This window comes from Heloderma suspectum, chromosome 6, assembly GCF_057233095.1.
Source record: "Heloderma suspectum isolate Gila_16-S chromosome 6, 16-S_ref, whole genome shotgun sequence".
Classification (NCBI taxonomy): domain Eukaryota; kingdom Metazoa; phylum Chordata; class Lepidosauria; order Squamata; family Helodermatidae; genus Heloderma; species Heloderma suspectum.
In genome coordinates this window covers 12327315-12332953 of record NC_139463.1, presented here as the reverse complement: position 1 = coordinate 12332953, position 5639 = coordinate 12327315, and positions in this window count along the sequence as shown.

The following is a 5639-nucleotide window of genomic DNA, read 5'->3' as shown; positions in this document are numbered from 1 at the left end:
ATCTGCACAGAGTCGCGAAATTTTCATAAATAAAAATGCAAGGTAGTATATTCCGATAATAAATACATACGTTTTTTAAAAAAAGAATAGTGCTCACTGCCTTGTTTGTGGGTGTTCTTTTTCAATTGAAATCCTCCGTCTCCATTTACTTTCAGCCAAAACACTTCCTCCTCCTCCGGGCTTCCCAAAACAAGGCTGCCCTAGGTGTAGGGATGGATGGAACACTTACCTTCCATTCCGTTCTGTTTCCGCGGTGGGGGGGAGGTGCTCCGTCCCTCCCCCCGGAATCCTCAACAGGGGGGGAGGCAATCCAGTTCTCCTCCCCCAGAATCCTGCCCGGCCGGCTCTGGCCGCCCGCAGCCAGACATCCGGCCACTGGGCAGCCCTGCAGGGACGCAAATGGTGGCTGTCGTAGCCGCCGCCATTTGCATCCCTGTATTTAGCCATGATAGGCTATGTAAATATTTACGTAGCCTATCACGGCAGGGGGAAAAACCCCCAGCATACATAAATGGCGGTACTTCCGCAGGATGGCCGCCATTCTCAAAGCAGCGTGGACGGGAGCAGGTAAGTGCTCCATTTCGTGCACCTTTTGTGGGTTGGGGTGGCGGGGGCTTCATTCCGCGATGGATTTTGGGGGCCCGAATGCACTGGCATTCAGCCTCACCGAGATCCGTCGAGGAATTTTCTGAAATCCCTACCTAGGTGTGCCTGAGCGATGCACTCTTTGTTTAAAGCAATGCTGTTTGAAAGAAAGAAAAAACCTTTTAAAATGACCATGCTGGTCTGGAGCCCTGCATGAGGTATATGCTCCCTGCTAGGCTTTCTATTTCCACATCCAGCATTGTTGTTGACGTTGTGAGGCTAAAATGGAGAGGAGAACCAACTCTGTGCATGTCTACTCAGAAGTAAGTCTTACTGAGTTCAATGCAAATTACTCCTACACATGTCAGCACCACACTTGCCCCCAGCTCAGCTTTGTATTTCCACATCCAGCTCATTATCAAACCTCCTGTTACTTATCTCAGAAGACCCTTGGGTGAATGGGGGGGAGGGGTTTTCCAGGGAAACAGCTGGATGGAGGGAGGTTACACACACACACACACACACACACACACGAAGAATATAGTTCTTCATATTCCCTGGTATGTTTTTTCCTCATTTTGTCCATTCCCTGAACATGTGCAGAGTGTGCTTTTTATTCAAACAAAGAGAAGGTTGCTGATCTTGCCCTTCATGCTGCATTTGTACAAGTGAAGTGTGACTGCTTCAGAAAGAACTTTCCATCATACTGTCTCTTTTTCTTCAAGAGTTTCATATAACAGAAGTATGATGTAGTGGTTAGAGTCCAGCCCAAAGTCACCCAGTGAGATAACTAACAGATTTGCTAATGAGCTGGATGTGGAAATACAAAGCTGAGCTGGGGCAAGTGGGGTGCTGACATGTGAAGGAGTAAGTCACATTGAACTCAATAAGACTTACTTCTGAGTAGACATGCAGAGAGTTGGTTCTCCTCTCCATTTTAGCCTTACAGTGTCACCAGCAAGGCTGGATGTGGAAACAGAAAGGCCGGCCAGGTAGGAGGAGGAGGAGGTGCGGCACATGCCCCCCGCCGCTAGCCATCTCCTGCTCGTGAGGAGGAGACAGCTGGCAAGCAGTGGGGGCATGTGCCACTCCTCTTGCCTGGGTGATTCACAGCACTTTTTGCATATAAGTCTACATACACACAGACTTCCAAGTGCCATGTTTTTTAAAAACATGGTGTTTGCAGCAGAGGTGGAGAGACTGGCGAGCAGAGCAGGGGCTTGGAGGGGGGGGTATCTGGAGAACCCAGATGGGGATGGGTTCTCTCATTCCTAAGTAACACCACCAGAATTATCTCTGTCTTTGAAACGCAGCTGTTTTTCTCCAGTTATTCAGTCTTCCCCTCTCCTCCACCACTGCCACCAATTGGAGATTGCCCTGATTTGGCAACTAGAGTTTCCATTTGCCAAAGATCCCTCCCTCCCTCCTCCTCCTCCTCCCTCAACCCCTTGCTGAGCTTTCTCAAGGTGATACCTTTGCACCAGGCTGTCTGGGTTGCTCAGAATGAATCCCAAGTCAGACGAGGCGCCTCGTACACAAGCTGCTTCGCTTCGGGGTGCCTCATTGCTGTTCTGCTCTGCTTTGTATCATACAGAGGCACCTTCAAAGCAGCCTGCTTCAGCTCATTACTCAGGCTTTGGAGCGAAGGGGTGCACAGCCTTACATTTGTCCTTAAGATTGCGGGCATCCACAGTGGATCCAGAGCCTCCTTGTTGCTTTGCTATTGTGCTGCTTTACACCATCCTCTCCCTCATATAAACACCATCTTCCCCAGTCACATCTCAACTTTGGCCATGCACTTGATAGGTCACCTTAGACAGTCCACAAGCTTTTAGCCTCAACCTTTATATCTGCAATGCAGGGATAACTGTGGCTTACCTTACCGTGTCACTGTAAGGATTACTTAGATATAGCATTGCCAAGATTTGACTCAACTGTAGGGGTGGACGAAAGTCACTTACCTGTCGTCGAAGGCCGTTCGCGGTGGGGGGGAGGTGCTTCGCTGCTCCCCCCGTGAAGTTCAGGCCGGGGGGGGAGGCTTCCCGCCTCGGCCCGGCCGAAATTCAGGCCGGGGGGGGAGGCTTCCCGCCTCGCCCGGCCGAAATTCAGGCTGGGGAGGAGGCTTCCCGCCTCGCCCAGCCGCGAACGCGAAAGTAAAAAAAAAAAAAAAAAAGCCCCCTGATAGGCTACGTGACGATTCACGTAGCCTATCACGGCTAGATCTGCAAACTCAGCCGTGATAGGCTACGTGAATCGTCATGTAGCCTATCACGGGTGACTTAAAAAAAAAAAAAAAGCGCGTACGCGAATGGCAGCCCCCATAGGGAGCCGCCATTCGCGTTCCTTATTTAGTCGCTGTAGTCTACGTAAATGTTTACGTAGACTACGGCGAAAATAAGGGCAACGCAAATAGCGTTGCCCTTATTTTCGCCGTAGTCTACGTAAACATTTACGTAGACTACAGCGACCAAATAAGGAATGGGAATGGCGGCTCCCTATGGGGGCCGCCATTATCCGTACACTCTTTTTTTTTTTAAAGTCACCCGTGATAGGCTACGTGACGATTGACGTAGCCTATCACGGCTGACTTTGCAAACCTAGCCGTGATAGGCTACGTTTTTTTTTTTTCTTTCATTGCAATGGCGGCGGCGGCAGCCGGTCAAAAGACCGGCTGCCGCTCCCGCCTCGCTCGAACACCCGCCGAACCGCCGGCCGGACCAGCCACCGGGAGGGACATTCGGCGAAGGTAAGTCCCGTCCCGGGGGGGGTGCGGGGTGCGGGGGGGTGCGGAGGATTTCTCCCCGAAACTTGTTCGGGGGGCCGAACATGTTGGCGCTCGGCCCCCCGAAGTTTCGGGGAGAAATTCTCCGCCATCCCTACTCAACTGTGAATATGGGGTGAGTGTGCACTTCCTGGCTGGCCTGGGAGCAAGTTTTGGGCTTGTTGGTGGCTCTATGGGTGGATCTTTCTGTAAAAGTGATCTATGTAAAGTGTGCATTAAAAACAACAACAACAACAACCCACAGGAATATGAGAGAGAGAGAGAGAGAGAGAGAGAGAATAACTGGCCTTTCTTCTTGTATTTTGACGACTAGCATGAAAGCACAAAACCCAGCCAAGCAGTTTTTCCACCTCCTGGTCAGTTGGCAACTTTTCTGAGATAATGTTTTAGAAATACATTAAATGTTCTAAAAAGTGCTACATAAATGCTAAATATTATATAAGCCTGTCCATTAATTCTGGGCCTCCAGTGTTCACTTCACTATCTCATGGACAGGCTGGAGAACATGAGGTTCCCTTGGCATCTGTAAATAACACCAAGTTACCACAGGGCCTAAAGGGGATTTTGCAAAATGCTGGCTTGTAACCCAACAATATTCAATTAGTATGTTTTGTTGATTACCATCTGGGTCACTGTTGTCAGAGTTACAGCTGGCTCAGCCTTGGCCCATAGATCATAACTGAGAAAATTCACCTGGGGAAATGGGGATATTAAAAAAAAGAGAGAGAGAGAGACCTTGAATGTAACATGATTTCCAATCATCCTAGTGCTGCGTTATCGACCCTACGAATAAGGCTTGCTTTATTAATTTTTGTCCAGATTAAATACAGGGAAAAATAAAGCAGCACTGTCTCTGTTACAACAACCATGTGGGTTGGTGGTGGTTCTGTACTGTTCCATATGATAACATTTAAGTTAGCTCACAACCACTGCATCCCCCCACCTTTTAATGGCATTATAATCTTGTGCTTCCTCCAAAGATCTCAGCGCAGCATCCACTTCCTGCCACATTTATCTTCACAACAGTCTTGTGAGGTAGGTTAGACTGAGAGACAGTGCCTGAGAGCTTTGTGGCTGAGCACTGCTGCAAATGCCAGTCTACCCAGTCTAAGTTGAACATGCTGCACATGATATCATGCTGGGTTGGAATTCCCTTCTAGAATGCCTATATTGTGCTTCTGGGTAGGTCTGTATTATTATTTTTTATCTTTGTTCAGTGCCTAGCAGTTATAAGCCCAAGGTGAAACTACTTACTGTTTTTCTTGAACATTTTTTGCAGTGTTGACTAATGCTTCTTGCCTCCCTCCTCCAAGAATTTTTCCCTTCAAAACTCTGCCTTCTCATTTCATTGCCCACACAAGCTTTCACTTTCAGTTCACCCTCAGTGATATCCTTTGCCCACACAAGCTTTCACTTTCAGTTCACCCTCAGTGATATCCTTTGCCCACACAAGCTTTCACTTTCAGTTCACCCTCAGTGATATCCTTTTGTACCTAAATCTGACTGGCTATGGAGCAAAGCAATGTCACTGTGTTCATTGCAGGATTGCTGTGATTACTGATCTGACTGATCTAGGAAGGATAGGCCTGAATTGATCTTAATCTCAATGAACCTCATTTGACCTTAGTGACATCATGTACTTAAATTTAATTGGCTACATAGCACGGTGATCTCTGCCTTTACACTACATGATCCCTGATTGACTGGGATCACTGAAAGGCTAATATAGGAAAGAGAAAGAAGCACTGTGAAACATACAGTTTCACTGTATGATCCCTGGCTAGTGATGTACGAAAGACGCTTACCTGGTCCCGCAGCTTGCTTCGCGGTGGGGGGGAGGCGCTTCGGTTCTCCCCCCGAAGTTCAGGCAGGGGGGAGGCGCCCCGCCTCGCCCGGCTGAAATTCAGGCCGGGGAGAAGCGCCCCGTCTCCCCGGCCGCGAAATAAAAAGTGAATGGAAAAAAAACCAAAAGAACACCCGTGATAGGCTGCGTAACGATTAACGTAGCCTATCACGGCTAGATTTCCAAAGTCAGCTGTGATAGGCTACGATAATCGTTACGTAGCCTATCACGGGTGACTTTGAAAAAAAAAAAAAGCGCGTACGCAAATGGCGGCACCCATGGGCGCCACCATTTGCATTCCTTATTTGCGTTCCTTATTTGGGCCCGGGTAGTCTACGTAAAGATTTACTTAGACTACGGTGAAAATAAGGGCAACGCTATTTGTGTTGCCCTTATTTTCGCCATAGTCTGCGTAAATCTTTAAGTAGA